This window comes from Acipenser ruthenus, chromosome 36 (genome assembly GCF_902713425.1).
Source record: "Acipenser ruthenus chromosome 36, fAciRut3.2 maternal haplotype, whole genome shotgun sequence".
In the NCBI taxonomy this organism is placed as follows: domain Eukaryota; kingdom Metazoa; phylum Chordata; class Actinopteri; order Acipenseriformes; family Acipenseridae; genus Acipenser; species Acipenser ruthenus.
In genome coordinates this window covers 11,654,300-11,662,991 of record NC_081224.1, presented here as the reverse complement: position 1 = coordinate 11,662,991, position 8,692 = coordinate 11,654,300, and the positions used below count along the sequence as shown (strand labels likewise).

Below are 8,692 nucleotides of genomic sequence, written 5' to 3'. Positions count from 1 at the left end.
CCACCCTTTTGACTGTCTGTTCTACTAAAAATATGGTCTCTGTCTCCTCTGTATGCAAGAGTTTTGCTCAAGTTGCTACATGCCCAACTGTCACAAGTTTGGCAGTGTTATGTGGGCTTGTTCTCAAACTGACTCTGCACTGAGTGTTGTGACAGGCTCCAGGTTTGCAAATCTTAATAAAGCTTGCTGTTTGAGAATCTACAGTCTCTCTTCCTTTCAATAGAATTTCCAAGACAGTTATTTCAATAAGTCAAGTGAAATCTGTTTTTTGCCAAAATTTCAAGGAATCTCCAAAAGGGTTCTTTAATTATTCAGGGGTCTAAAGGGTTAAAATATATAAAAGAAAATAAAATGTATATCCTAAAAGGTTGAAGGGCTCATAAGTGAATGGTCATGGGTCAAGAGTCAGTGGTCGGGTCGGGGGGGGGTGGTGGTCTATGTCCAATGGGGAGGGGCGCGGAGGATGAAGAGAGGCAAAGACGAGCCACGCGCGTCAAAAAGTCCAGCGCGCGCGGGACTTTTTGACGCGCGTGGCTCGTCTTTGCCTCTCTTCATCCTCCGCGCCCCTCCCCATTGTCCCTCTCTGTCCCTCTCTGTTCCTCCCATCTCTCCACCCCCCCACTTTCCTTTCCGGGGGGCTCCCATCTCTCTCTCTCCAACCAGCCTTCTTTCTCAGCACTTTATTTACTCACACACGTTCATCTCAGCCACTTCACTCATACCAAGCACAATCCACTAGCTCAAGCCACACAGCTCTTGCTATATAATATATAAAGAGTTCAATTGTTATTTATAACTCATATAATTAGTCCAAAGTCTATTTGTGGTTTGGTTTTATTACAGTATATTTCTATCTTAAAATGATAAAAAAATATTATATTGGTCATTGAGGATTACATGGTTAATGTTTTATACAATTTAATTCTTTAAAATAAAAAAATATATATCACACATAACTTTTGATTTATTCCTCACAAATCAGTAATTTTACAATTCAGGATAATTGGGATATATGCTAATTACATCATTCCAATAGCTATTTATAATTCGTATAACTACGTAAAATTCAATTTAGGGTTATTACTCATTAATTTATATATTAAAATAAGTTCAAATATTATATTGTTACCAAAACGGCGTTTGTGGATAATATATGTTCAATGTTTTATACAATTTTAATTATTAAAAATATATATTTAATTTAAATATATGTACCTTTCCAGTTAAGTGTCACAAATTGAATTATGGGTAATATGAAAATATACGGGATATGGAGAAACCCATTGAATTATTCTGCCGTAAACACCGCAATTAACCACCAGGGGGAGATGTTCGGAAACTGCATGCAATCTTGTATTTGACCAAATGTAAACAATTATCATTTTGTCTACGAACATCCGATCCAGACGCATGATACGTCTTTGGAAAGCCACAAAACGGCTTTTTTAATATAAAAAAATAACCCCTGCATATTGAGCTACAGGGCACAGCACGAGCAGTGAAAGCAGGGTCCCCACAGACTTCTATCAGGCGCGTTCACGGTCATAACAAAGCCTACGTCAGCATGCGCGCTTCACAGAATGTCCGCCCCCATGCTTGCCTGGAGTTTCACATCGCAATAGGATTCTCCTCAGGTAAAACAAAACCGTATTGTTATTTATACCTGTTTAAGGGGCTTGTTTTTTGGCTGTACGGCTTCATCTCATCCTTTTTGTTTGTCATAATCGAAAGCGCGCCAGCCTCCGTTTTCTGTGTTTGTTTTAACCCTTTGCAGTCCATTTATTAAGTGCGCAACAGGCACGTCAGGTTTTCACACGCGCAGTTCATTTTAGACGCGCTGTTTAAAAGAATTTTTTTTCACAGTCAAACGGGTTTAAATGGCCCTGCATATCAACAAAGCACTCACTAGGAATCTCCAGCCCCGCCCCACCCTTTCGTTTGCTATAGCGTTTACCTATGTAAGAAATAAATAATAATAATAATAATCATAATAATAATCATAATAATAATAATAATAGTAATAATAATAGTCGTACATACCGATCGATCATCTCTGGATCACTCGTTTTATCACCAAACTCCTCAATAATGCGATCCAAGTCATTATTTTATTACTATAACATCTGAAAAAAGCTCTACAAATGTCCATGATAGTCTCAGTGCGCTGACGCACTCAGCCAGCTTGTTTACTATGAACGCCCCGTTATCTGATACCTGATACCATATTCATGAGATACGCCTTTTTTTTTTTTCTCGACTTGTTTCGGCTCCTGTCGCTCGCACTCGGCAATTGAATGGTTGTCTCGGCTTTTTCCGGAGAAAAAACGACTAAACACGCGTTTATTGCGTTGCTATAATGATGTCGGACCCAGTCCGACAAAGGACCTGTGAGGAATAATTGCAATGTCGGACCCAGTCCGACAATGGACCGCAAATTAATGTTGCTGTGTTGTTTTTTGCTATGGATGATTTATCTGATTGCCCCCGCTAATGCTTATTGTGCACACACGAGGTTGTTGCCTCTTCATGGTTTTAATATCACCGGGTGTGTGTTAATTTCTTTTTATTGTTGGGTGTTCGAGTTGTGAAGGAGTGGCGTCGCTGTTTATATTGTTGTTCTTGTTCCCTGCAGCATTGAAATGTTAGCCAATCTGTATCTATCATTTTGGGATCCATGGTGGTTGATTACATTAGTCACTTAAACTGTAATTTCTGATTAGAATTCACTGTGTTGTTTATGTATTTGTGTGGAGTTTATTGTTTTAATTAATATAGTTTTCTGTTTTAACAAGATATAAACTGAAAACACACAATGTGTGGGGTTTGTCAGTGTGTGCCTCGTAATCACGTGACCCACGATTTAAGACTACAGGGGGTGCGTTCACGAGAGGCAGACTTTGCTAAGTCTGCGCAGATTCTGAAAATTCCTTGGCTACTTGCTCCGATTCTGTGCGGATTCTGCGCAGAATGACACGAGTCTGCGTGTCGTGAACGCACCCGAACTCTCTCCACACACAACACACAGCGTTCTTGCGCCTGCCATCACTCCTGCACACGTGAGGGGAATACTGAACCTGGTAACAAATTCAAATCCATGCGTTTCCAGCAGATGTGTCCGTCCTCGCCTCTTGCTTTGCTCGACTACCTCTAAGAGAAATGTGTTGGGCTTGTCTCTTCACCTCAGTGTTGCTATTGTGTTTAAATTGACACATTTTTTTCTGCACTTGTATTAAATGTCGCTTCATCTGTGAGACTGAGAAATAATTCTCAGACAATATTATGTCTGTAGACCAAGAGAAAATTCATAATACTGTTCTGTGACAATGTGAAGCACTTCCAGTGTATTTATTTATTTATTTATTTATTTATTGCATTTATATAGCGATTTTTGTACAAGCGTTTCACAAAGCACTGTACAGTACAGAGCACAAAAAAAGAAAAAAACACAATACATTTCTATAGCATGCCACACATACAGACCATAATAATACAAAAGCAGCAGTTTTTATGAAAGTGTGTTTTTGCTCTTGACAATACTCGACCGTCCCCTCGCTAGATTGCTCTGATACTGTGTGTCTGTGTGTGTGTCTGTGTCTGTGTCTGTGTCTGTGTCTGTGTCTGTGTCTGTGTGTGTGTGTGTGTGTGTGTGTGTGTGTGTTCTTGTCTCTCGCCTGTCCGGTGAGGATGAAGATGTAGTTTCAGTGTTTAATGCTCATCCCCTCAGTGTGTGTCTGTATGTTCTTGTCTCTTGACAGGTCTGTGAGGATGAGAAGGTCTCCACAGTCTGGAGTCTGGTCTCTGACAGGCTCAACATACCTGTCAATCAACAGGGACTCCTCTACAAAGGCAAGGTGCTGGCAGGTAGGCTGAACAGCACAGCACAGCACAGCACAGCACAGCACAGCACAGCTCACCCCTCCTCTCACCCCTCGCCTCATCCCTCCTCTCACTCCTCGCCTCACCCCGGGTCAGTGTGGCACAGCCTGCCTGCTCTTCTGAACAAACACTTCAGCCCTGCCGACGCAGTGAGAGTCTGGAGCAGCAACACAAGGTAACCTGAACACAAACACACACACACACACAGACACACACAAACACACACACAGTGAGAGGCTGGAGCAACTACACAAGGTAAATTGAACACAATAAACACGGCTACACACACAATCCTAGCTGCAGCAGATGTGCAATGTTATACAGACACACACAGACACAGCTGTACAGTGACACAGAGACGCACACACAATCACAGCTGCAGCATACACACTCTGAAATGCAGGTGTAGAGCAGCGTGTAGTTGTGACTCTGTGTCTCTCTCCTCCCCCTCTCCTCTCCTCTCCTTACTTTGTTTAAAAGAATAGAAGCACACCCAGTGAGCAAGGCATTGAGCAGCCCCACATCCCGCTTCACAATACCGCTACATATTGACTGACGGTTCGCATTGTGTGTGTTTGGTAAGACAAACCACATTTTCTACTTCTACTTTCTACGATTGGGCAAGTCAGCGGTTGTTTGATAACAGAACATAAAACATCACAGAGTGGGTTGAACTGCATTGCTGGAAATCAAGGCCCTTTAAAATGTGTACCTTCCCAGCTCAGGTATTGCTGAGGTAAAGAGACACTTCCTACAGGAGGACAGGACGTTGTCAAGGAGGGGATGTCGTCACGTGTCCTGAGGGCTTTCTTAAAAACATTGTTTTATTATTTCTAAGCGTACGTTGTTATTGCCTTTTAGCTCTTGAGCATAATAATCTCAATCCCGTTTGAAATGACACTAAGTGCATTTGCATGGTGGCAGATGAGGGATGTCGCTTCACTCGAGGCTTGCGTACTGATGAAGATGTAGTTTCAGTGTTTAATGCTCATCCCCTCACTGTGTGTGTTCTTGTCTCTCGCCTGTCCTGTGAGGATGAAGATGTAGTTTCACTGTTTAATGCTCATCCCCTCACTGTGTGTCTGTGTGTTCTTGTCTCTTGACAGGTCTGTGAGGATGAGAAGGTCTCCACAGTCTGGAGTCTGATCTCTGACAGCCTCAACATACCTGTCAATCAACAGGGACTCCTCTACAAAGGCAAGGCGCTGGCAGGTAGGCTGAACAGCACAGCACAGCACAGCACAGCTCACCCCTCCTCTCACCCCTCGCCTCATCCCTCCTCTCACTCCTCGCCTCACCCCGGGTCAGTGTGGCACAGCCTGCCAGCTCTTCTAAACAAACACTTCAGCCCTGCCGACGCAGTGAGAGTCTGGAGCAGCAACACGAGGTAACCTGAACACAAACACACACAAACACACACACAGTGAGAGGCTGCAGCAGCTACACAAGGTAACCTGAACACAATAAACACACACACACACACACACACACACAGTGAGAGTCTGCAGCAGCTACACAAGGTAACCTGAACACAATAAACACACACACTGCTATACACACACACACACACACACAGTGAGAGTCTGCAGCAGCTACACAAGGTAAATTGAACACAATAAACACACACACTGCTACACACACACACACACACACAGAGTGAGAGTCTGGAGCAGCTACACAAGGTAACCTGAACACAATAAACACACACACTGCTACACACACACACAGTGAGAGTCTGGAGCAGCTACACAAGGTAACCTGAACACAATAAACACACACACTACTATATATACACACACACACACACACACACACACACACTGCTACAATGCACACCGGATTTAAAAGTATGTTCTGTATTACAGTGCCACATGTCGTCTCTTTTGGCAGGTGATATTTTCAAAATAATATTGAGTGGCAATAAAGAGTGCTGACTGTATTTGAACCCGGAGTAACTGTTTGTTAAGGTAGTTAGTAACACTTGTGATTGTATTTAATGATTCTTTATATCCGTGATTGTCTTGATTTCAATGCAGTTAATTAACGCAGAAGTTGTTCTTCCCTGCAACTATTGTAAGGATTAATGCTGCCTCTTTCAACTTGGGGTGCATGCTATGTATTTTTTGGGTGACACTTGTGGGACAGGTAAAGTTGTATATAATGTCCAACTAGGCTGAAAGCATTTATAGATTGCTTAATTTTTTTTTTATATTTTAGGTGATGAAGTGACACTTTGAATATGGGGCCTGATGAGAGAAGTATCCTTTTCATGTGGTTTTGGTTTTGCCGTTGTGAGCAGGTGTGGGAGACAGCACCGTGTCTGCATGTGAAATAACAAAGTCATCGCAGTGGAGGGACTCTCTGAAGGCTGCTGTTTGTGGATTTGTCTTGTAATGTGAGTGCACTGTAGGGGAGACACCGCTGGCATTCACAGGGCATGCTTGTTCATTTAAAGCACGCTGCACTGCAGGGGAGAGACCGCTGGCATTCACAGGGCATGCTTGTTCATTTAAAGCACGCTGCACTGTAGGGGAGACACCACTGGCATTCACAGGGCATGCTTGTTCATTTAAAGCATGCTGCTGTGGGATGTTTGCACAGTGATCTTGTATCTTATTTTCAGGTGAAGTTTTGAATGCATCAAGTTGGAAGACTTGGCTTAAGATAATGAACTCCACTTTTCATAATGTAAATAGTTTAGTTTGCATGATTTGATAATACAGGTGGATTTAATTAGACAACAAAACCACCCATTACTCCATAAACAATGACTTGAACATTCATTATCCTGTCTGACCATGTTTCAGGAGACCTCTAGTGGTCAAGATGCACCATGTGAGGGAATAATGCTATTTTTATTCTCAAACCTCCCTTGAATTACTTTACCACAACATCTGCACACACACACACACACACATATATATATATATATATATATATGTGTGTATATATATATAATATATATATATATATATATATATATATATATGTATAATGTATGTATATATCAATACATGTATATATGTGTTCTTATCTAGTGTCGTGGTAGAACAGTTTTGGCCTTAGCAATAGTCAATGCTAGTAATTGGAAATGCTGAGTAATTGAAAGTATTTTATGTGTTTCACTGATCTGTCATGAGGGGTGTTTGTGCTGCACTGAGGGTCACTGATCTGTCATGAGGGGTGTTTGTGCTGCACTGTGGGTCACTGATCTGTCATGAGGGGTGTTTGTGCTGCAGTGTGGGTCACTGATCTGTCATGAGGGGTGTTTGTGTTTCACTGTGGGTCACTGATCTGTCATGAGTGGTGTTTGTGCTGCACTGCGGGTCACTGATCTGTCATGTGGGGTGTTTGTGCTGCACTGTGGGTCACTGATCTGTCATGTGGGGTGTTTGTGCTGCACTGTGGGTCACTGATCTGTCATGTGCGGTGTTTGTGCTGCACTGTGGGTCACTGATCTGTCATGAGGGGTGTTTCTGCTGCACTGAGGGTCACTGATCTGTCATGAGGGGTGTTTGTGCTGCACTGTGGGTCACTGATCTGTCATGTGGGGTGTTTGTGTTTCACTCATCTGTCATGTGGGGTGTTTGAGCTGCATTGTGGGTCACTGATCTGTCATGAGGGGTGTTTGTGCTGCATTGTGGGTCACTGATCTGGCATGAGGGGTGTTTGTGCTGCACTGAGGGTCACTGATCTGTCATGAGGGGTGTTTGTGCTGCACTGTGGGTCACTGATCTGTCATGTGGGGTGTTTGTGCTGCACTGTGGGTCACTCATCTGTCATGTGGGGTGTTTGTGCTGCACTGATCTGTCATGTGGGGTGTTTGTGCTGCATTGTGGGTCACTGATCTGTCATGAGGGGTGTTTGTGCTGCACTGTGTTTCACTGATCTGTCATGTGGGGTGTTTGTGCTGCACTGATCTGTCATGAGGGGTGTTTGTGCTGCATTGTGGGTCACTGATCTGTCATGAGGGGTGTTTGTGCTGCACTGTGTTTCACTGATCTGTCATGTGGGGTGTTTGTGCTGCACTGATCTGTCATGAGGGGTGTTTGTGCTGCACTGTGGGTCACTGATCTGTCATGTGGGGTGTTTGTGCTGCATTGTGGGTCACTGATCTGTCATGAGGGGTGTTTGTGCTGCACTGTGGGTCACTGATCTGTCATGTGGGGTGTTTGTGCTGCATTGTGGGTCACTGATCTGTCATGAGGGGTGTTTGTGCTGCACTGTGTTTCACTGATCTGTCATGTGGGGTGTTTGTGCTGCACTGATCTGTCATGAGGGGTGTTTGTGCTGCATTGTGGGTCACTGATCTGTCATGAGGGGTGTTTGTGCTGCACTGTGTTTCACTGATCTGTCATGTGGGGTGTTTGTGCTGCACTGATCTGTCATGTGGGGTGTTTGTGCTGCATTGTGGGTCACTGATCTGTCATGAGGGGTGTTTGTGCTGCACTGTGTTTCACTGATCTGTCATGTGGGGTGTTTGTGCTGCACTGATCTGTCATGTGGGGTGTTTGTGCTGCATTGTGGGTCACTGATCTGTCATGAGGGGTGTTTGTGCTGCACTGTGGGTCACTGATCTGTCATGAGGGGTGTTTGTGCTGCACTGTGGGTCACTGATCTGTCATGAGGGGTGTTTGTGCTGCACTGTGGGTCACTGATCTGGCATGAGGGGTGTTTGTGCTGCACTGTGGGTCACTGATCTGGCATGAGGGGTGTTTGTGCTGCACTGTGGGTCACTGATCTGGCATGAGAGGTGTTTGTGCTGCACTGTGGGTCACTGATCTGTCATGTGGGGTGTTTGTGCTGCACTGTGGGT

The 8,692-nt window shown here is 43.9% G+C and overlaps 1 long non-coding RNA gene across 1 annotated transcript in view; it reads left to right on the top strand.

The window, feature by feature from the left end:
* The window catches only part of LOC131706711 (uncharacterized), a 7,053-nt gene extending 780 nt beyond the window's left edge, over positions 1-6,273 (top strand). The window contains exons 2-4 of the long non-coding RNA XR_009310753.1: positions 3,756-4,051; positions 4,983-5,088; positions 6,094-6,273. This is a non-coding gene — a long non-coding RNA (uncharacterized LOC131706711). The remainder of the gene's footprint in view (positions 1-3,755; positions 4,052-4,982; positions 5,089-6,093) is intronic.
* The last annotated feature ends 2,419 nt before the right edge of the window (positions 6,274-8,692 follow it).